Genomic DNA, 25,024 nt, shown 5'->3' with positions numbered 1-25,024 from the left:
TTGTGTCAGCATGTCCAGCAAACAGCGACCGTCAGCGACTATGACGGTCGCTGTTTGCCCCTTGACTTGGCACTAGGACATGCTGACACAAACTCATTCAGTGCCTTCCGCTTGCCTATTATGTCTATATCCTCCGTAGTTTCCACTTCCTTTTCTGGTCTAGAAGGGATAGTCGTGCAGAATTTGTATCCTCCGTAGTTTCCACTTCCTTTTCTGGTCTAGAAGGGATAGTCCTGCAGAATTTGTGCCGAAATTTATTCCAATCTGCCTTTCTTCTGTTAAGCCGAGGGACACTTGCAATATTTTCTCCAAGGCTGAAACTAATATAACGATGATCAGAGAAGCTTTGGTCATCTAACATATCCCAGTCGCATATTCAAGCGCTTATATCTTCCGATCCAAAGGTAATATCTAGTACCCCCTGCCTGTTCCTGGCAATAAAGGTCGACAGATTGCCGCTTATAATATATTCGATAAGCAGCTCACCCCTTTCGTTCACATCGAACTTCCTCATATCTGGTGATGTGCACTAGCATCACTTCCTACAATGAGGCTCTTCTACCCTACAGAAACGGCTTCAACCAGCGACTTAAGGTTTAAAGCCGGCATTTCCCGTACCCTTAAGTAGCTCAAATCCTGGAATTCTTAGTCCACGATCCATTCCTCCACAGACCCATGATTCCTGGATGAGAACCACGTCAAATCCCCCCGTCATCAGGATGGCCTTTAGTGCCGCCGAAAGGGCCTAACAATGGTGGAGCATTTTTTGTAGAAACTGAACCATAGTCAGGATTCAGAACTTCCATCACTGTTGTGTTAGCCTCGTCTTCTGATCCCGCCAGGAGTTCATCCTCACAAGATTCGTAAGATCTTGTCACGATGAGCTTCCGAACGCATCCAGGGGTAGGTGAGAAAGCTGTGGAACCACTCTTCCTCAGGACACTGGACTATTGCGGTGTGGGCGATTCCTCCTTAATTGCTTCACTAGCTGCTACTGCGGAAGTACTTTTTGAGTTCCGTGCTTTCCCGCTGGCGCACACCTTGAGCCCAGTCCAACTGGATGACTCACCCACACAGGGCTGTCGGGTCCCGTTTCGATGCCATCTCCTCCTGTCTCGATTGTGGCGGGGGGATTTTCAGTCTCCTGCAATCCGTCAGACTTTAGCGATGTGGTCGGTAGTTCCTCAGGCAAGTGTTCAGCAACAACTGCTGAGTCGTCTCCTGATTCCCCAACCCCACCGCTTCTATAGACCTTCATTTTGAACTTGTTGAAACCGTAGTATACAACCCCTTCAGACTTGTTGAGGTCTGCGAGACAGCCGGAGTTTAGTGCCAATACTATTATATTGGGATTACATTGCCATAGTCTTCTAAGTATGGATCTGAGGGAATCCTTGGTATCCAAGCATGCGCCATCTGTTGAGAAGGAATTTCTTCCTTCTTGACTACATCTAGTGCTGCACTTGGCCAGATCTCACTAATCTTTTTTAGCGCACCACGAGTTGATGATGACAGTCCATTGACTTTCCCACTCAAATTATTCCTAGGTATGCAGCCCTGTTCTACTCCCCTGTGGACAACTGCCATCACCAAACTGTCCCTAGACATTAGGTTCTTGAACCCATCTTACTATTGTTCGCCCTAGTTCTTTTAGGTATGCCCTCCAGGGAACCGCAGCCTTATGGCTGACTGCGGTGCAGTTTTCGAATCTAGACGTGTAATCTTTGGGGTAGCCTGTGCAGCGAATTCCCGAGCCCAATTTAGGGTGTCACTGTCCCTATTAGTGAGAGTCTTAGGATCATTCACACCAAGCCTCTCAATAAACCTAAGAGCGATGCGTCTTCTATTATTCCAACCTATTAAAGAGCGTATGGGTTTGCAGGGGAAGGCCAATGGCCTAGGCAAATTATAGGCATGCGAAGAAAGAATAAGTTCGACCTTGCCCTTAAGACTCGAGCCAGGTGTCTACGCCAAAAGCCCCTGCTAACCAGCTGTCATCTCGGCTAGTGGAGCCTGGACCTATTACGAGTTACAGGAAAATTCTTGCGGAGCGAAATAACAAAACTTCTTTTGCCTTTTTAATAAAAACAAAAAACCTAATGATACTTAAAAAAGTAGAGGATCTTCATGGTACAATCATGGGAAACTACAATATATGGATCTCAATACTCAGTAAATTCTTTGAGTTTATATTGGGTTGCCCAAAAAGTAATTTTTTTTGAAACGCATACACACCATTTTTTCCTTTGATCCCAATAAGAAAAATACGAAATATTATGGCGATAGGTTAACAATAACCCGTGCCGCCACGACGATGAAAGTTATATGTACTCGTAGTGCTTTCTTAGGAATCCAGTTCAGACTTAGGTCCTAACATAAAATTGGTAAACTAAGTATACTTTTGTGTGAAATATATTACAAAACCACAAACTGTACCCTGCACCACTACTGTGGCTGTGATATAATGTGTAGTTCGACTTAGAAATTCCTGCTGATTCGGCTTAGCCATGCCTGTCCGCATATGGTGTCCAAAAACTCCCTCTTGAGAAAAAGTGCTCGAACTTAGGCAAAATGGATATCAAATGAAAGGTATTAGCGAGTAGAATACGAATATGCAGAAACATGCCTAAAAATTTAACCCGGGAATCGACGGGGTCTTGAGAACCTACCTTATTCCTAGGCAATATGGCTATCAAGTGAAAGGCATTAGCGAGTAGATTACGAATATGCAAAAATATGTCTAAAAAATGGACCCGGGAAGGACCTACGGGGTCTTGAGAGTTTTTAACCTACCTTACTCCTAGGCAATATGTGTATCAAATGAAAGGTACGAATACGATAGATATGCAACAAAAATCAATCAAGCTCTAAAAGATATATTTATTTTTATTTTTTTATATATATTTTTTTTAATTTTTCCAACAAACTGCATTATAAAAAAAATTTGAATTTTTCAAACGGAATTCCATATACATATAGTCGAAAATGAAAAAAAAATTCTAAAATATCACGCGAGGTGTGATAAAATTAGGGGTACGCCCTATAAAGTAAATTTTTCTTTTCAAGTTTTGCTTGTTAGGTTAGGTTAGGTTCAAAAGAGGGTGCAGATATTAATCCGCCCCATGCCACTATGGACATACACCTAAGCCAGTAATCGGCTTGTTAAGCACTTTAAAAACTAAAAAGTAACCTCTTAAAAGAAAATTTTAAGTTAGGAATTCCTTGCTACTTACAAAATCCTTAATTGTTTTCAATGCCACTCCCCTAAGTTGGTTCATGTATGATATTGTGTCTCCACCTAAGTACGGGTATCTGTTGGACGCGAAAGCCGGGCGAAAGAAATGACAAAAGAAATGCTCCAACGTCTCATCATCTTCCCCGCATGCCCTACACATGTTATCACTTGCCGCACCGATTTTACATAAGTGAGCTCGTAGTCTTATGTGTCCACCACTTTCTTAATTGCAGTGATCTCCGCTTGTTACACACTGCAGTGGTCGGGTAACCTCTTCGATATGACCAGTTCTAGATCTTTAGAGTACACCCAAAGCCCTCCTGGTCGATTAGTTTAGAACCATCCGTATAGAAGTCTATGTATTGGGTTGCCCAAAAAGTAATTGCGGATTTTTCATATAGTCGGCGTTGACAAATTTTTTCACAGCTTGTGACTCTGTAATTGCATTCTTTCTTCTGTCAGTTATCAGCTGTTACTTTTAGCTTGCTTTAGAAAATAAGTGTAAAAAAAGTATATTTGATTAAAGTTCATTCTAAGTTTTATTAAAAATACATTTGCTTTCTTTTAAAAAATCCGCAATTACTTTTTGGGCAACCCAATAACTTCTGTTACTAGGGATATCGTAGTTCCAATCGGTTCTATCAGAAATAGTGATACAGTACTTTTTATCAAAAAGCGGCTCAGGGTGTAATCCACACTGCCTGGAAGATCGGATATTGTATCAAGGATAGCACAGTGTCCGTAGCCGCCACATGTTCAATGAGAAAGCTCACGGCAGTGTTCGCAGAAATTTTTGTCCAGCCACAATGTCCAGCTGCCTTCCTTGCCCTTTCCAAAATGTTGGATTTGAAGTTCAATTTCCTGTCCGGCAAAAAACCCAGGTATTTTGCGCTTTCTGTAAATGAAACATTCTCTCCTCACACGGAGACAGGTTCCACTGTAGGCAACTTGTATCTCCTGGTAAAAAGAACTACTTCTGTCTTGCACGGATTTATACCCAGACCACTTTCGGTAGCCTACTTGCTGTAGCACGTAAAGCTTCCTGAAGTTTATCTTTTAGAGTGCTGGGAAACTTTCCCCTAACCGCAATTGCCACGTCGTCAGCATACACGACCACTTTAACACCTTTTTCTTCCAGAGACAATAATATATTGTTAATGGAACACCTCCTCGAGGTGTTCCTCTGCTGACCCATCTGTTTAGATCCACAGATCCCAAGCCAGTCGTAATGCTTCTTTAAGTAAGTAAGTTAATAATAAACTTGTGTCCCGTTATGATACCAATAGCTATACTGACATCCTTCTTGCTTCCTTTCAGTAATAGCCTCGTCTTCTCACGATCTGGATCCCCCATAGGATTTTCGCCGTCCTACCGACCGTTTCGCAGTTCCACAATGTTGCATGTGCACTCGTCGCCCATGCCAAGGCAACATTCATGTCACAACTTTTGTTTGTTTCTCTTTCGAGACGAGCTCAATGATCAGAGACTTTCATTGGAAATGAAAAAGGAAAGCCAGAGATCGCAACGTCTTTGGTTAGAAGACTTTTCAACCATATGAGGTGTGATGGCTTCAAGGGCCGTGCGTTTGTATATTTTATTTGAATCGCATTTATTGCCAAAACGCCTCAATGATGCAATTACTACAATACATTAACCACGCTCGACAACCCTGTCTATTAGCTGTACTTTTTCCCAATGCATGTGTTTTCGTGTAATGACCGGCTTTTTTCTGCGACAATTACACTACTTCCATGGTGCACATGATTCTGTGAATCCGTTGGAAGTTGTTTTGATGACTTCGAACACTAGACAACGGCAACGGCTCTCGCTGTTGCTCTGTGTGCCCACGTTCGAATCCCGGCCGGGCTCTGCCGAATTTTTTCATTTTTCAAGTTTTTTGCCTATTAGGGCGAAGATCATTTTATTTTAAAATTTTTGTTTGTTTCTCTTTCGAGACGAGCTCAATGATCGGGGATTTTCTTTGCAAATGGAAAAGGAAAACCAGAGAGGTTGCTTGACAACCCTGTCTATTAGCTGTACTTTTCCCAATACATGTGTTTTCGTGACTAACAGACTTTTTTCTGCGACAATTACACTACACCCATGCATCTGTTGGAAGTTGTATTGATGGCTTCAAACGCTAGACAACGGCTCTTTCCGCCGCTCCGTGTGCCCAGGCTCGAATCCCGGCCAGGCCCCGCCGAATTTTTTAATTTTTAATTTGTCGCAAGGTGCTGTGCGAACATAGCCAGCAGCGGGTCACAAGCGTCGTCGTCGTCGCCTTCTGCGTCCTCGTCATCGAACTATGTGACCCCCCGACCTCTCCCGTACGGCAATTTACGCAACAGCAGCATCCCAGCCCAAATATTGCCAGGCCAGTGCCAGGAAGTGTATCGTTCTTGCAGTTAAACTTACAACATCATAGAAACAGAGTTGAATGGCGACCATTTCGTGAGCATTTAATAACATTGGCAATTAATTGAAGCGAAATTTGTATTGGCACAGCGACATCGCTACTATTGAACTCATACCATAAACAGCTAAAATTTTTTCTCGCGATGTGCATTATCTTTCAACGAGTTTTGGTTGTGTGTGTGTATTATAGTTAAGAACCATAACACACAACCAACAAAAAAATGGCCCGAACTATTAACATACACAAAATCAGAGTTGCACTAATCACTGATTTTGACAGATAGTGCACTTCGGCTCAATTTTTATACCCTGCACCACCACTGTGGTACAGGGTATTATAGATTTGTACATTTGTTTGCAACGCTATGAAGAAGAAGAGCTAGACCCATTGATAAGTATACCGGTCGACTCAGAATCACTTTCTGATTCGATTTAGTCATGTCCTTCTGTGAGTCCATGTATTCTTGTCATCAAAGTGCAGGTCGTATTTGTTGTCCGATTGTCCCGAAAGTTTGCACATGCCACTATTTGGCCCAAGGACAAACGATATTGATTTTGAAAAAAATCTATTTATTTACACCCGCACGACATATATATATATATAATAAAAATCGGTCCAGATTAAGATATAGCTCCCATATATATGTATCGCCCGATTTTCACTTAAATGGCCGTAGTAGCTAAAATTATTAACCGATCTGCACAAAATTTGGCACGGACTGTTTTGTTACTGATCTTAATATATCATAAAAATCGGTTCAGATTTAGATATAGCTCTCATATATATCTTCTTCCGATTTGAACTATTAAAGCTTCAGAAGCCATAATTTTGGTCTGGTCTTTACCAAATTTGGTGTGGAGTCGTGTTTATGAAGTCTCAATGTGTAAAATTTCATAAAAATCGGTTCAGATTTAGATATAGCTCCCATATCTATATTTCATCCGATTTGGCTTTTTAAGGTTGTAGAATCCACAATTTTGGTCCGATCTTTACAAAATTTTGCATGAGGTGCTTTATTTGACGTCTTCATATGTATGCAAAATTTCATAAAAATCGGTTTGGATTTAGATATAGCTACCATATATATCGTCCATCCGATATGGCCTTTTAAGGCTGTAGAATCCACAATTTTCGCCCGATTTTGCATGAGACGTTCAAATTGACGTTCCAATACGTGCGCAAAATTTCATTAAAATCAGTCCTAATTAAGATATAACTCCAATGTGTATATTTCATCCGATATGGACTTTTATGGCAGTAAAAACCACAATTTTGGCCACATCTCAATGACACATACTGGGACGTCAGTCTCTATTTGACGCCCCAGTATGTGTCATTAAAATTGGCACAGGTTTCGATATAACTCCCATATAATCTTTTATCCGATATGGCCTTTTAAAGATGTGGAAATCCAAATCTTTTTTCCTATGGTAGGAAAATCTTACAAGGTTCTAAATTGCTATTTCAATTGGTATCCAAATTAAAGTCTGACTAGATTTCGAGATAAGTTCTACATACAAAAAGTACTACATGCACTAGGTTGTGTAGGGTATTATATAGTCGGCACCGCCCGACTTTTGCCTTTCCTTACTGGTTTTATAATGCGTTTCGACAGTTGCTCGGCCGAAAAGTCGAAGTAGTAGGCTTTAGGGTGAAGATCATAAAATTTCACAATTTTCTCTTTTTTTGTAACTAAATGTGGGTATTAAGTTCCGTTTTCACATTGAAACTCCATATAAAAAATAGTAAAAAGAAAATCTGTGAAAAAATTTTCATTTGCGGTACGAAGGATTGGACGGAATGTTTGTCAACTTAGGCCATGAAAAAAAGGAATTTTCTTGCATTTTCGTTCTTTGTCCTTCAAATAAAATACAATCCCTTACAAATATAGATCTTCCACTTTTATTTTTTATGATAACACCACGCAAACAATAATTTGCTATATAATAAGTGTATTCGTGAACTCATAAATTTATGCAAAAATTGTTACTGGAAATCGATCATGTGCTTTATTTGCTACCAGAAGAGAGCGGAAGAGTGCGTGAGAGCGAGCGAAATTTTGAGCGCTTCCAATTTCTACTGGACGTTGTTTTCCCAACAGAAATGTACAGCATCTAATATCAGAAACTAGCTGTCTAATTAAAATAAATGGTAAAACAGAGTAAAGGCTGTTCTTACTCTCCTGCAAACAGACCTAATGCTGGTAGTAAAACATATGATGGGAGGGTTGCCTACATGTATTTTTATAGCAGAAAGTGCTTTTTTTGAATATTTCTACAATAAAGGTGGGTATTAACTTCAGTTTTCACAGTGAAACTCCATATAAAAAAAATGGCGAAAACAATTTCATGTACATAAGTTCTTTATTGAGTGGAAATTTGGCATTCATTAAAAGCGTGGACGAAACATTTCCAACTTGGGCCAACATGATAAATAACAAGTAAAAGCGCGCTAAGTTAGGCTGGGCCGAGTTTTAGGAACCCACCACCATAGGTAAGGTTAGGTTAGGTTGAAAGAGGGTGCAGATATTAATCCCCCCCATGCCACTATTCACTACGCTCTAAAAACTAATAAGTAACCTCTAAAAAGAAAATTTTAGCTAGGAATTCCGTGCTACTTACAAAATCCTTATTTGTTTTCAACACCACTCCCCTAAGTTGGTCTATGTCCAGTATTGTGTCTCCACCTAAGTGTCGGTATCTGTTAAACGCGAAAGCTGAGCATTGACAAAGGAAATGCTGCAACGACTCATCATCTTCCCCGCATGCCCTACACATGCTAGCACTTGCCGCACCGATTTTACATAAGTGAGCTCGTAGTCCTTTGTGTCCTGTTACGATACCAATAGCTATACTGACATCCTTCTTGCTTCCTTTCAGTAATAGCCTCGTCTTCTCACGATCTGGATCCCCCATAGGATTTTCGCTGTCCTACTGACCGTTTCGCAATTCCACAATGTTGCATGCGCACTCGTCGCCCACTCCCTTAACTCGGACTGCGTCGACTCGAAAGGCTTCGGGTTAACCAAGTTTATTGACCGCAGTCCTCTGGCATTGACCGCCAAATCGTCTGCCCTTTCATTTCCCCTTACTCCGTTATGGCCCGGCACCCAAAAGGTGCGGATTTTCCCATCCTCAGAGAAGGCGTTTATCTCCTTCTTACACTTTAAGACTGTTCGTGAACTTATCGTCCTGGTTTTTATTGCCCTAATGACAATTTCACTGTCGGTAAAGATGTTCACGCTCGACGTCCTCGCGTTAGCACCACACCACTGCACGCATTCCGTGATCGCCTGGATCTCCGCCTGCAGGACCGTATTATGTTCAGGCAGTCTAAAACAGATCTCAGTTCCTAGGTTCTCAATGTGAACCCCCTGGCCCATTCTGTCCTCTAGCTTTGATCCATCCGTGTTACATGATCTTCCAGATGGCAATACTAGGGTTCCATCAATCCAAGACTGTGCCTATGGCAGCAGTGCCTCGCACTCGACTTCAAGGTTCATCTCAGGAAACATCTTCCCTTCCTTCCAGGCCTCGTCGCCTCGATTATATCGCGGTGGTATGAGCTGCTCTCATCCTCAATCCATTCTCCCATTGCCTTAAATCTCATAGCCGCAGTGGCTGCCTCACACTTAATCTGTATGTCAATGGGTCGGATATCTAGAATAGTCTCCAGTGCCCTAGTGGGCGTGGTCCTCATCGCTCAGCCTATGTTGCACTTTTTCTCCATAGCAGTCCACCAAACTACTGAGGCGTAAGTAAGTATTGGTCTAATCACGCTCATGTAGAGCCAGTGAACTATCCTCGGATTCAGGCCCCATTTCGAGCCTACGGCCCGTCTACATACTGCCCAAGATCTATGAGCCTTCTCAGTATGCTCCTGAATGTGACACTTCCAATTCAGTTTCGTGTCCAAGATCACACCTAAATATTTGACCTTGTCAGATATCGAAATCGTCTTATTGAGGAAACGTGGTGCGTTAAATTGGCCCACCTTCGTCTTCCTCGTGAACAGGCATATTTCAGTCTTCTCTGGGTTAACATTGAGACCTCTGGGTCTAGCCCAGTCATATGCCATATGCAAGACCCTTTCGGCCCTTCTGAGAAGTATTACAACATCGTCTTCGTAGCAGACAGGTTCAAATCCCTCCTCAGTCAGCATCCGTAATAGGTCATTTATGGTGGTCATCCATAGGAGTAGCGATAAAATGTCCCCCTGTGGCGTGCCCTGTGGCACTTTCTCACTTATATTTAAGCTATGGGACACACAATTTATCCACCTGTTCCTTACCATATGGTTTCTCCAGTCTCTAAGGACCAGATCCACCCGGAACTGGTCTAAGGATCAGTGTGTCGGTCCGCACATTGTTAAGAGCCCGCTCGATGTCAATGCATACCGCCAGTGTGTACGTATTGGCATCGAAGGATTCTTCTGTTTTATGCACAACCTCGTGCAGGGCAGTCTCCACTGACCTTCCCTTAACATAGGTATAAACACCACGATTGCCTCCTGCCAGATTTTCGGAGTATATGAAAGTCTTAGGCACGCTGTGAAAATTTTGGCCAGATGAAGCGCCAGATAGTCGGCTTCCTTTGCAGTAACGCCGGAAATATTCCATCAGGTCCGGGTGGCTTAAATGGTTTGAAGCTCCTCAAGGATTCGTTTACCATAAATTCCGTAATTATAAACCTTCGATCAACGTCATTATTCCAAGATTCCGATGTCTCCGTGAGTCCCTTCGTATCTTGTGGAAAATGGGTTTTTATCAAAAGCCTTAACATGTCCTCCGTTGTCTCTGCTCTCACTCCCATGTCGTCTAGTAAAGTTTCAGTTTGGACATGGGTTTTTGAGAGAAACTGGTTCTGGTAATCATATTGTATTCCTTGAGCCGTGTGTAATACACATCCCAATAAACTATCGCTTTTTTAAGACGTGCTCTGTTAAAAAGTCTACGGACCCCTTACCCCATTATGGCGAATCTCCCCGTTCATCCAGGGTTTTTCTTGGGCTGAATTCCTTTCCCGAATAGGACAACTATCTTGCAGTTGACATTTTCGTCCTGTTGACATTTTCGTCAATGTCTTCTATGCTTGGACAATCTAAAATATCTTGCCCAAGTCTTCTTCTGAGTAACCTTCCGAATTTTGTCCAGTTGGTTTTCAACTTATTCCGGAAGCTTATCGGATTCGGCGCTGGCCGCGCTATTATAAACCTAATGTAAAGATGGTCAGAGAAAGGTTTTCCTCAGATACCCTTCAATCCTGAACCCCATCGATTAGATTTCCGAACATATCGTCACATCTAATACCTCCTCCATAATCCTATTAACAAAGCTAGCGGTGTTACCAATATTAAGTGTTATAAGGTCGTCAAGAACTCTGCCAGGGCTTGGCCCCGCTTATTAGTGTTGGTACTACCCCACGAAATGTGGTGAGAGTTTGCATCGCACTCCCTCGTTTCTTGTCTGTTTTGCTTTCTCCACCAGCCGTTGCAGCTCCGACGTGGGTGGCGGTGTCGGAGTGTCGAAAGGCAGATAAAGTGATGCCAGGTATAGTCCACCGTCTCCCTGTCTCACCAGTGTTGCATCCGACGTTGACAACTCTGGGGAAAATATATAATTCAAATTTCTATGACAAATAACGCAGGTCCTCGGCCAAGTACCAGTAATAGCATAGAATAATTGGTACTTGATATGGTTTAGTCCAGAGACTTTGTTCCGGGTCGTCCATGGCTCCTGAATTATGAATCTTGCCCTTGCTGATTTTCTCCATCAGAGGGTGTGTAGCAGTCTCGCTCCGGTGGAGGTTAATCTGGATTACCTCAATTACTGGTCCTGCAGTAAATGGGTATCTTGGGAGTAGGTGATGATCTCATCGTCTGCTCCCTGTTTTTTAGACTGCATTGACATTCCTGTCACTGCACTGCCATGTCATGTCATCGTTTTAGGTTCTTTGCCTAGTCTAATCTTCCGACTCTTTATAAAGTCGGTAATGGTTCCATCGTCGGGTCCCTGTTCGTTAAGCTGTATTGGGTTTCCATTCCCTGTACTGCCTGGTGTTTCAATACTAGGATCTTTGCCTATCTTAGCCATCCAAATCTTAAGTAAATGGGCTTCTTGGGAGTAGGTGATGGTACCATCATCAGCTCCCTGTTCGTGGGGATGCATTGAGACTCCTGTTGCTGCGCTGCCTTATGTTTCAATATTAGGATCTTTACCTATCCCAGTATTCCGAATCTTAAAGTCGGCGATGGGTCCGTCGTCGGGTTCCTGTTTGTTAGGCTGTGTTGGGTCTCTCACCACTGCACTGCCTTATATTTTAGTATTAGGACCTTTGCATCTCCTAGTCTTTCCAATTTGTTGGGCGGTATTGAGTTACCTGCCACTGCACGGCCTGATGTCGCAGAATAAAAATTTCTGCTCCCGTAGTGCACCATTCCGTTAGTCTTAGCCAAATTTGTCACGGAGACTTGATCAATGCCAACCACAAAGCGAGTTCCTTCCTTCCCCCAAGCCTCCGTTTTGCTTGCCCAAGAATCTCAACATGCGTTCCGTCGCAAATTTAGTGCCCCATCCCTTGATGAAGACCATAGCCTTTGTGAAGCTTTGCGCTTTGTATAAATACAACGTTTACATTCTACAATATCTTCCAATTTGTTGCATTTGGATTTTATTCATTCTATTTGTATAACACTATTTCACGCAACATTTTTCACAATAAATTTGTTTTACTTTAAAAATGTAATAAAAATCGGCCGATTTATGGTCTTAGGTCCATAAAAGCCACATTTATTATCCGATTTTGCTGAAATTTGGGAAAGTGAGTTGTGTTAGGCTTTTCGACATCCTCCGCCAAATTGGCCCAGATCGGTCCAGATTTGGATATAGCTGCCATATAGATCGATCCTCCGATTTAGGGTCTTAGGCCCATAAAAGCCACATTTATTATCCGATTTTGCTGAAATTTGGGACAGTGAGTTGTGTTAGGCTTTTCGACATCCTCCGCCAAATTGGCTCAGATCGGTCCAGATTTGGATATAGCCCCCATATAGATCGATCCTCCGATTTAGTGTCTTAGGCCCATAAAAGCCACATTTATTATCCGATTTTGCTGAAATTTGAGACAATGACTTGTGTTAGGCTCTTCGATATCCTACGTCAATTTGGCCCAGATCGATCTAGATTTGGATATAGCTTTCATATAGACCGATCCTCCGATTTGGTGTCTTAGGCCCATAAAAGCCACATTTATTATCCGATTTTGCTGAAATTTGAGACAGTGAGTTGTCTTAGGCCCTTAGGACCACATCTTTCTTTAATTTTGCCCTGATCGGTTTAGATTTGGATATAGCTGCCATATAGACAGATCTCTCGATTTAAGGTTTTGGGCCCATAAAAGGCGCATTTATTGTCCGATGTCGCCGAAATTTTGGACAGTGAGTTAAGTTAATTTAAGCAGGGCATTCCCTTATTACTTAAGGTTCGAACTCTATTCGGTTTTCGCGGTAAAACTCCATATAAAAAAATAAGAGGAAAATATTGATGAAAAGTGTTCATTTCGCTATAACTTGTTTTTTCATCTAGTGAAAATTTACATTTCTCGACGCTCAAGAAGAGCACAATCACAGTTGCTGCGCAACAAATCGTTTTCCTATGTAAAATAAACGCGATCGCCGAACTCCAAATGTAACTAAATGTTTGTAAGTGTTAGTGATCTTGCTCACATGTACTTACTCGGGGTGGAAAAAAATATTGTTTGTGGATTAATAAATAAGAAACTTTTTGTATATAAATATAAATAAATATACTTCTAAAATAAATAAAAATAAACATTTCGTTCATAGCAAACTATTGTACAAAGTAATAACGATTGTGCAAGTGTTGTGCTTTTGGTCTTGCTATTACAGCAACATTATTTTTAAACAAGTGGAAGATGCTGGCAAAGGCTTTTGGAAAGTTGTGTTTATTTAACTTATACCAACAAAAATACTACAAAATCTAAGCAATTTTACAAATAAAAGTAGAATTCGTTTCTTTTTAAATAGTTTTGTGTTTCATTATTTATTAATTTCGAAGAGGTGGGTTTTGGTTGAAATTACAACAACATATATGAATTTGAGCGTGGTCCACACGCTCACATTTGTATGTAAACATGTACGTAAGCAGCTGATAAATTGGTTGGTGCCATATGAATTTTTATATGTAAATGGCAACATTATGGCCAAAGAAACCCAAAAAATTCAAATGTGGTTACCTCGTCAAACCACCGAAAAAACGATTTAGGGAAATTTTCCCCAAAGAAACATAGAACTAGCCTTTATAAGTAAAATAAGTACATATTTCCAAAAGACTTTGTCAGCATCTTCCACTTTTATCCAAATATTGTTGTTGTAATTGCAAGACCAAAAACACAACACATTCTTACACAAACCTTATTATTTCATACTGATTGATAGAGTTGCTTGTTGTGAAAGAAATATTTATTTTTCTTTCGAGTATATTTTTATATTTAAAAAATACTTTCTAATTTATGCATCCTCAAACACTTAATTTTTTTCCACTCAAAGAAAATACATGTGAGTAACATCACTAACACTAACAAACCCTCAGTTACAATTAGATGTTTGGCGATATTGCGTGTATTTTGCGTAAGAAAACTACTTGTTGCACAGCGACTGTGGTTGGGCTCTCAATGGACGTCCCAAAATGTAAATTTTCCCCAGATGAAAACACAAGTTATGACGAAACAAACACATTTCGGCAATTTTTCCGTTTGTTTTTTTATTTTTTTTTTTTTATATGGAGTTTCAACGAGAAAAACGAATATAGTACCGTCCTTAAGAGAGGAAAAAAGGAAATTGGGGGAACATAAAAACTGTAGAAAAACACGGAAGGAAGTTAAAAAGTGTTTTATTAAAATAATATCAAGTTTAAAAGCAAAAAAGTGTCCGCAATTGATTGAATACTAGAAAATTAGATAATTGTTCATTCACAGTTCTGTTGAAATTCTCTCTTCTCTTGATTTTCTTTGTTTATTACTCATCTTTGTGCCTGGTGTGGATAGTTTGTTTAGTATTCATTTTCTGTCTGCGTGTATGAGTTGCAAACTATCGATATTCTCCTCCATTCGATAGTTTCGACATTTTTATTCTTAACAATCGATATCATCTAATTGTTCTAATAGATAGTATCTAATAGACCTAATCTTTATTTAATTTAATTTAATATATAGGATCAACAAATTTGCTAAATATATTATAAAATATGCATATTTAAAAAAAAAACGTAAAAACGATTAAATTGGACCGGATTGAGCTTTGAATATCCACTTTCTGCCTGGGTATTCGTACACCAGCCAATCAGCTATACTCGAGCTGAAATGTTTTGTCTGAGAACTCTAAAACCTTTTCAGGCTTTACCCGTCCGACATGAAGAGGGCGCTCAAAGTTTGAATTGAAACATCAAGACCATGACCCAGAAATTGTTCCACAGTGGTATTACTTCTGTACAAATGATGATTATTAATAAGATAGTTAATCGCCCAATGATTACAGCTTTAAGGGGTTTAAGAAATGAAACCGCGGGTTTAGAGCGATTCACGCACAAAATTTTAGTATGTTTGGGTAATAATTTCACCGATAGTATCGATGGTGTTAACCATCAATAATAACTGACAAAAATTTCAATGTTCTAGGTTTCCTGGTTCATGAGCTACAGGATGTTGCGTATATGCAACATTGGTCAACGGTGGTATAATTTGAAATATAAGTTGATTTTTTTCATATGCCGTTTAAACCAATTTGGTATAGTATGATACAAAATAAATTTTTTTGTGGATTAGAGCACAAGTGCACATTGCATTTACTGCTTGGAAATCCGGTGCTGCAGAGCCTACATTTGCCCCTTGTTCCCCATTCCGGCCAATTATTGTATCCATCCAAACGTAAGGATTTTGCAGATTCTGCAACATATGCTCTCTTCTTATAGGGGCTTGAATCAGAAACTGGTGACGGAACTGATGATGGTGATAGAACTGGTTATAACGGAGTCGATGGATAATGTGAAAAAGTTCATTTCATTTATTGTCAGAAGGAGTAATGATGGACGACCTCTTTTTTGCGACAGCTGCAGTTTGACCTGCATTCATTAGCTCGGTAGCATTTTCCAATTGAAAATCTATAAATGCCATATGCTTCAATTCGCCGTCCGTTCGTGTGATGTCTTTGCGGTACAACAACCAACTGTTTACTAAACTCGAATTTATGCACCAGTAGACTATGCGCATGTACCATACATTTTAGCGGTGGTTGATTTTGTACAATTCAATCAGCATGTCCGCAAGATCAACCCCTCCCACTAACTTGTTATAGTAATCTACTAGAGCTGAACGAGGTATAGTTATAAACTCCTTCTCTTTGCGGCACCACCACTCTTACATTCACCGATGGGATTCTAATAGTGTGTTGCTTCATATTTGAAATCGCTTGATCATCGTCCTCGTTTTTGAAGTGCCTTCTCACTACTTAGAGCACAATTTTCAATCGGTTGCTTCTAATTGTACCAACAGGTAATATGTCGGTTTCTTTCAAAGCAACCATCAATCTTATTGAAGAAACCCACTTGTCAAAAAACAATTTGAAATTTTGGTTTACTGGTACAATGGATGATAAAAATAGAACAATATCTGATGATATGCCCAAGCCATAAGATTTACAAGTTCCTTCTCCAATGTAAAGTGTAAAATCATAAATAATCCCAGATACACCAGCTCGAGTGAACATTTTGAAGCTCCACTTGTTGGGCTTCATTGGAAGATATTGTTTCAAACTATATTGAAATATATAAGATATGTTCAAAATAATATGATACCTGTATATGCAAGCATTGCTCATCAATACTTTGGTATTCTTCCCGTGGAATTTCACTAAATTTGGTTTCTATGAAGTCCAACAAAGGTCGAACTTTATAAAACTTTAGTATTATCATTCAAGTGAAAAAATTGTTTGATTTTTTCGAATCTGTTTCTTGGTAATGCGTTTGCAACGACCAGTAGTTGGAAATTGGCCGCCCACGCCATTCTATATGTTGGTATTTTCATAACCGCAAGGTATAGTAGAAGGCCAACAAATGTTTTTATTTCAGGCACAGTACATTTTAGTTCTAGGCCCTTTATTTGCATGGCATATAAGTTTGTTTGTTCGCATATTTTATGTCACACTCCATCAGAAAAAATTAGTGAAATATCCAGCTGGTATCGCTTCCCATTATTTCGGCATTCCTCCACATCAACTCTGCAAATCAATTTTTTTCCTCACCTCCTGCACAACGATTTCATTTTCACTCAAATCGTCATCAGTTTCCGTTGTAATCAATTGTTCAATCAAACCAACTTGAATAATTTCAGCTTCGCTGTCCAACACTTCATCAATAATTTTCTCCAGATTTTGACCTCCATCTTCTTTCACTTCCTCGTCATACGACTTATAAAAATCAAAATTGGCTATTTTTTCAATTTCAGCCTGTTTTAGACCTTTTGAACGCATCTTGGAATGGATATACAAAAACAAAATTACCACAATATGTAAGTCCTGATGGTCCAATGTTGCATATACGCAACACAAAATTTAGAAATTATTGCGGGCAAACTAGTTAACTATTTTGATGTTTTTTAAGACACGATTTTTGCTAAATAAATTTATCACATTCATTCTCGGAACAATCACTGCTGACTGAACACGTGCAGTTGACTGTTAGTTAATCAGCTGAAAGCTTAAAAACACATGAGGCTATATTTTCGAGATAGGTTTAAAAAAATCAAAATAACGGAAATTAAACGCCCACAAACACAATGTTGCATATACGCAACATTTGGCATGAGCGTGTTAAAAATTATCGACATTGGCGCAAAAATTTAAGAGCTGCTTCCACGTCTTTTCGGATGTGTGTGAAAGAGAACAAAATACCGTATTTCTTTTTGTAGAAGCAGATCAATACGTTTTCTGCTATTAAATATCAATTTTAATTCGTGTAATTAAAAATTTATTAAACATTAGTCTTATTTACCAATCACAATAGAACTTTACTTTACTTTAATTGGCTATGACACAATATTTGTTCCACTAGCCGAACATAGAATAGCGTTCCAAGCGCACCGATCTTCTGCGCTCATTCTAAAATCTGTGACGCCAAGTTTCGAGGTGTCTCCCACCACTTGAACTTTCCATCGGGCTTTTGGTCTTCCCGGTTTGCGTTCTGACAACATGACCGAGCCAACGCAGCCGTATTTTGATGCGTGCAACTATGCTATCGTCGTCATACAACTTATACAGCTCGTGGTTCATATGTCGCCTATATTCTGCATTAACGCAAACTGGTCCATATATTTTACACAGAATCTTTCTGTCAAATACTCCAAGCACTGCCTCATCTGCTTTCACAAGTACCCATGCTTCAGAACTATATAACAGCACGGCTAGTATCAATGTCGTGTATAGGGTAATCTTCGTCTGTCGAGAGGTGGACTTGCTTCTAAACTGCTAACTTAGTCCAAAGTAGCATCAGTTTGCCAGTATTATTCTTCGCTTAGTCTCAAAACTGGTTTCATTCGTTTCGCTTGAGGCAGTGCCGAGGTAGATAAAGTTACTGAATGTCTCAAAGTTGTGGTTCCCAACTTTCTAAATTTTCTTTATCTGCTCGGTTGTGCAAGGTTTTTTGGGAGTTGAAACCATCCATTTCGTCTTATCTCCATTTACTGCCAGACCCATTTTCACTTACTCTCTTTCGATTCTTTCAAAGGCTGCAGTTACTACTTCCGGTAACCGACCTATGATATCGATGTCGTCGGCATAAGCGAGTTGCATGTGTTCTCTTGTGATTAGTGTGCCATATCTATTCACATCTGCATCTCGTATAATCTTCTCCAGCAGGATAATAAAGAGATCACACGATAGGCTATCTCCTTGTCTGAAACCTCGTTTGGAATTAAATGGTTGGGAGAGATTCTTTCCTATTCTTACTGAGGAACGTGCATCAGCAAGTGTAATCCTGCAGAGTCTTATTAATTTTGCAGGGATACCAAAATCAGATATGGCTTGAAATACCTTTGAACGTAAAGGAGTATCGAAGGCGGCTTTGTAGTCAACAAAGAGATGGTAGGTGTTGATTTGTCCTTCTCGGGTCTTTTCCAGAATTTGGCGCAGTGTGAATATCTAGTCCGGGGTGGATTTAATATGTCTAAAGCCGCATTGATAGGGCCTAATTATCTCATTGACTTTAGGTTTCACAGGTTAGCTTTCACACAGTACGCTCGAGAGTATCTTGTATGCGATGGGGACACATTCCGTCTTGTCTCCTTTCATGTGTACGGGACATAGTATGCTGAGGTTCCAATTATCGGATATGCGTTCTTCTAGCCAGATTGCGCAGAAAAGCTGATGATACGCCTTATCAGCGTGCCGCCTCCGGTCTTAAATAGTTCAGCGGGTAACCCGTCGGCTCCTGCTGCCTTGTTGTTTTTTTTGTCGGCTCACTCCTACTTGGACCTCATTCTGACTAGGAGGTAAACATTCTAGGAGGAACACAATAAAGTAGATAATAGAATATCGATATCAAAAATTATCAAAGCAATTAATCACTTTGTTAAAAATAGGATTGCTTATCAATACACTTTATAAGTTGATTTGATAAAATTTAAGTCAATATATTTTTTGTGTACCTAGTCTGCTGTTCGTCCATTATACAAAGCTACATGTTATATAAAATGTATTTGTATGTTGACTTAAATATGTGTTCATTTCGCTGGTTTCTTCATGACCCTGTAACCAGAAAAACATAGACCTAAATTTGACCGATTAAATATGATATTGTCTTATAAAAGACTTTTTAATCAAGGTGTTAATTGCTTTAAAAATTTTTGAAATAGAAATTCGATTTTCTTTTGTATCACGGCAATTGATTGGTTAACAAGGCATACGTTGAAAATATTTTTAATTGTACGAATTAAATTTTTATTTGATAGTATAAATTGTACATTGATCAAGATTATACTGTGGTCCCTTTCACACATATCCATTGCGAAAAAAGTCAGAGTGAGTCAAATATATGCCTCGCAAATAGAATGGATGAATTCCAAACGCAACATATTGAAGGGAATTTTAGAATGCAAATTTTGCCCATGAAAATTCCATAAGGAACTGGAGCAAACTAAGCTCAATGATAAGGGACCTCCTTTTTAAAGCCGAGTCCGAACGGCGTGCCGCAGTACGACACCTCTTTGGAGAGAAGTTTTTACATGGTATAGTACCTCACTAATGTTTCCAGCATTAGGAGGGGAAAACCACCGCTGAAAAAGGTTTTTTTTTGATGGATTCGAACCCACGCGTTCAGCGTCATAGGCGGACATGCTTACCTCTGCGCTACGGTGGCCTCCAAACATGGTATTTATAACATATAAATATTACTAATATGATCTTATTTTAACAGTTTAGAGATTATATTAACTTGGAAAATGGCACTGCTTTTTTACTACAAAAAAAGAACAGTGACGTTTTCAAAGTCAATATAATCTCAAAACTATTAAAGTAAGATTAAATTATAAGATATTAAACTGCAAATGTCCGACGTTGGCTGCGAAGAGGAAGCATACCGCAGAACCAATCAATGATGATGGTATAGAATGTTTACCTCCTAGTCAGAATGAGGTCCAAGTAGCAATGACCCGACTAAAGAACAACAAGGCAGCAGGAGCCGACGGGTTACCCGCTCAACTATTTAAGACCGGCGGCGGCACGCTGATAAGGCGTATCATCAGCTTTTCTGCGCAATCTGGCTAGAAGAACGCATATCCGATAATTGAAACCTCAGCATACTATGTCCCGTACACATGAAAGGAGACAAGACGGAATATGCCAACTACAGAGGAGTAAGTCTCCTCCCCATCACATACAAAATACTCTCGAGCGTAATGTGTGAAAGATTAAAACCTAAAGTCAATGAGATAATTGGGCCCTATCAATGCGGCTTTAGATCTTGTAAATCCACCCTGGACCAGATATTCTGAGAAGCAGAAATCAATACCTACCATCTCCGCTTTCGATACCCCTTCACGAGCAAAGGTATTTCAAGCCATATCTGTGTTTGGTATTCCTGCAGAATTAATAATACTCGGCAGGAGAATAAAAAAGAATCTCTCCGAACCATTCAATACCAAACGAGGTTTCAATCAAGGAGATAGCCTATCGTGTGATCTCTTTAATATCCTGCTGGAGAAGATTATACGAGATGCAGATGTGAATAGATATGACACACTAATCACAAGAGAACACATGCTACTCGCCTATGCCGACGACATCGACATCATAGGTCGTTCACCGGAAGTAGTAACTCCAGCCTTTGAAAGAATCGAAGGAGAGTCAATCAAATGGGTCTGGCAGTAAATGGAGATAAGACGAAATGGATGGTTTCAACTCCCAAACCGCCGTGTACAACCGAGCAGATAAAGAAAATGGAGAAAGTTGGGAACCACAACTTTGAGATAGTCAGCAACTTTATCTCCTATGGCACCGCCTTAACCGAAACGAATGATACCAGTTTTGAGATAAACCGAAGAATAATACTGGCAAACAGATGCTACTTTGGACTAAGTAAGCAGTTTAGAAACAAGGCCACCTCTCGACAGACGAAGATTACACTGTACAAGGCACTGATACTACCCGTGTTGTTATATGGTTCTGAGGCATGGGTACTTGTAAAAGCAGATGAGGCAGTGCTTGGAGTATTTGAGAGAAAGATTCTTCGTAAAATATATAGACCAGTTTGTGTTAATGGAGAATATTGGCATCGTATGAACCACCAGCTGTATAAGCTGTATGACGACGATAGCATAGTTACACGTATAAAAATACAACGGCTGCGTTGGCTAGGTCATGTTGTCAGAATGGATGGAGAAGCTCCAGCAAAGAAGTCTTTTGAAGGCAAATACGGTGGTACACGTAAACCGGGGAGACCAAAAGCGCGATGGAAATATCAAGTGGTGGGAGACACCTCGAAACTTGAATTGAGTGCAGAAGATCGGGGCGCAATTCTACGTTCAGCTAGTGGAACAAATGTTCTGTCATATCCAATTAAAGTAAAAGTAAAACGGCTCTGAGGACGGAGGATGACATATGTGGATCTAGATTTCGTGGTAATTATTACGATTCATTTAATTATTACGATTAAGACGTACTATGCAGTCTTCGAAATCCATGCTGAAGCTAGGCGAATGGAAATTCTCCAACGAGGATCGGGAGAAGTAGACCTTTAAGGTACATGTATGAAACAAAGTTTCTTAAACATAACTTTTTTTCATAAACGATCATATTCATTTCATTTTCATAATATTTATGATTTTTCACTAATATAATAAAACTTTTCATAATATTTACAAAAGGTAATGAAACCGAATTATTACATGTATGAAGGAAAATTTTCTCTGTGTAGCCTATTCCACTACTAGGATAAACAGGGTATTATAACCTAGTGACTTTTGCAGCATCCAAAAGAAGTGGTTATAATTGGTATACGGATTGTCTCGTAATCACTTTCTGAGTTGAGTCGAATTGGGCATAAAACCTTGTGCCTGTACGCCTGACAATAATATATTACAATCAAAGTATATATCTTATTTGCCACAGACATCTTTTTTGGTCGGTTTAGATTAACATATAGCCCTTATTACATTGCTTCTATTCTATTGGGTTGCCCAAAAAGTAATTGGGGATTTTCTAAAAGAAAGTAAATACATTTTTAATAAAACTTAGAATGAACTTTAATCAAATATACTTTTTTACACTTTTTTTCTAAAGCAAGCTAAAAGTAACAGCTGATAACCGACGGAAGAAAGAATGCAATTACAGAGTCACAAGCTGTGAAAAAATTTGTCAACGTCAACTATATAAAAAATCCGCAATTACTTTTTGGGCAACACAATAGTATTGCAATATACGAGGAATTCTAAGGTTTTATTCCCTACAATTGGGTCAAAATAATCCAATAATTCCCAAAATTACTATTGGGGGTTATTTCATTTTTTTGCTCTGGGGTTTTTTCATAATTTTCAGGGTAAGTTCTAACGCCCGCAGGATTTTTTCTGATTTTCTTGTCAGGATTCGAAGTCAGGCGTTCAGCGTTATGTGTGGACATACTTACATCTGCGCTACGATGGCCTCCACTAAAATTAAAAGATTAGATGAAATATAAAATTTTATGAAGTATTTTTTACATTGTTTTTATTTATGTTAGCCTGTTATAGGCCGCTCATGTATATTATAACTTTAGTTGTTTTTTCTCCAAAGTGGAGTTGAGGTTCATGACCATGAGAATTTAGTGTACAAAAAAATTAATTTAAAACGCTGTACTGGAGCCTATTAGTTAAGAAGTACCAAATATAAGATCAAGGGTTTTAAACGAACAGACTGAAAAAAAGAATGCTGTTGTTGAGGGGTGAAATAAGTGTGCGGAAATTTATTTCATAAAGGTTCCGTACCATATTTGTTAGTTGGAATGCAAGATAATAATGAAATAAATAATTTTTTTTTACACATTAAAATTATTTTAGAAAAAGTTAAATTTGTAGAATTCCATCAACATCCCTTAATATAAATTTCGGTTTATATCGAACTCCACAAAAACTAGCCAACAGACAACAGGTCAGCATGGGCTTTTACTTGGTTCGAGTCTTAAGCACAAGACCGAACCTTTTTATCTTCGCATGCCCATAATATGCCTAGGCCATCGGCCGTCGCTGACAAACCAATACACTCTTTAAGTGGTTGGAATAATAAAAAGCGCATCGTTCTCAGGTTTATAGAATCTCTTGGTGCGAATGATCCTAAAACATTCACCGATAAGCAGAGAGGCTGTCATCTGTATACTCCGATGTACTTTCGCAAATGCCTAGATCTCCTCCAATCTGTTACGATGCAGGTTGGTATCGGGGTCGATACACTCGAAGTGTTTTCGGGGATTAACGCTCAGTTTAAATGTATCGTTGCACCTTAAGGAAGGGGCGCGGCACTGGATTTAGTCAAGAAGGAAGATATTCCAAGGATATCCTCAGATTCTGAATCCATACTTGGGGACTAAGTGACTGTAATCCCAATCTTTCAACCACTGACTTGAAGATTGGTAGATTGGATGAGGCTGATGGCGACCGGAGACATGCAGTATTCATACTATGTTCCGACTGGCTCGCAGACCTCAAAAAGTTGTTGTTATTGTTGTAGCAGTTTCTTGTGTTCTATCTTTCGTCTGCTTGATTCTGTTGAGTGTCAAGATCTAGCAACTCTGCGTCACGGATGGCATTCGTAACTTCGCCCACGGTAAATTGTGATGGTTGTCCATAGGCTCGGAGACCACGGATAAGGCGAATTGCTCTCCTCCTTGCCCTGTCACTCTCGGCATGTACAATAAATTGACGGTTGAACTACCTGGCGCATCTCTTCGGATCAGTCGCGGCTACTTCGCCAAAAGTGACTGAGGTCCTGTCATCCCATCTACCGGCGTTCGAGAGTGACTTAACAGTAGACCACAGCTTTTCTAAACCTGTGCCTAAACTACATTGCTCCAGGTGTTCCAGCCACAAATTCCACGTATGTTCGTTGACTACCCTGCTTATTTTCAGATTAAGCTCGCTGATTCTTGGGTTAGTGGAGTCCGTACAACGAATTCCATCACGCTCGCCTGCGAGTACCACTGCCTGTGCCGGGAAATTGGGCCGCACTTGGGGTATTCGACCGGCTGGCATGAAGCAAGCGGCTGCTGCATTATTGATATCTCGGAATTTCCTCTCGGCAAGCACATTCGAGAGGGACGTCGGTTTATTGAAGCGGCATTGTTGTACTCTCTGAAGCCGACCCAATCGGCCTCTTTTGACCATTAACTGGCTCACAACTACCAAGCGGCGGTATGTACACGTTGTATAGCTCTGTCTCGGCAGTACCGGACCTGACTGCTATAGCCGTGGCAACTGTGCAGGCTGCAGGTGTTGGTCAGCTTTGACTCATAGATCGCTGCAGCCAATATATTCTTCCGACTCATAAAATTTACTATCTCGTCGATCTTGCAATTCAATTGCAAGAAAGATACACTTCCCGGCTCTGGCCAGGCAATATTAAGGTATCTCGTCGATCTTGCAATTCAATTGCAAGAAAGATACACTTCCTGGCTCTGGCCAGGCAATATTAAGGTGCTGCTGTTGCGTATATTGCCGCACGGGAGAGGTTAGAGGGGTCACATAGTCCGACGACGAGGAAGTAGAAGGCAACGACGACGACGCTTGCGACCCACTGATGTCTATGTTCGCACACAAAAAAAGAACACGTACACTGAGGCGGAA

General features: G+C 40.1%; 1 protein-coding gene across 3 annotated transcripts in view; it reads left to right on the top strand.

The window, feature by feature from the left end:
• Positions 1–25,024, top strand: part of LOC106095197 (uncharacterized) — a 61,836-nt gene that overhangs the window by 20,644 nt on the left and 16,168 nt on the right. Inside the window, exon 5 of one of the 3 annotated variants that reach the window (XR_009396472.1) lies at positions 17,168–17,230. The exons of the other annotated variants lie outside the window; for them this stretch is intronic. The gene's annotated coding sequence lies outside the window, so the exon portion shown is untranslated. The remainder of the gene's footprint in view (positions 1–17,167; positions 17,231–25,024) is intronic. 3 annotated transcript variants of the gene reach the window in all.

This window comes from Stomoxys calcitrans, chromosome 1 (genome assembly GCF_963082655.1).
Source record: "Stomoxys calcitrans chromosome 1, idStoCalc2.1, whole genome shotgun sequence".
Taxonomy (NCBI): domain Eukaryota; kingdom Metazoa; phylum Arthropoda; class Insecta; order Diptera; family Muscidae; genus Stomoxys; species Stomoxys calcitrans.
The sequence above is the reverse complement of the archived record's forward strand: the minus strand, read 5'-3'. Positions and strand labels throughout refer to the sequence as shown.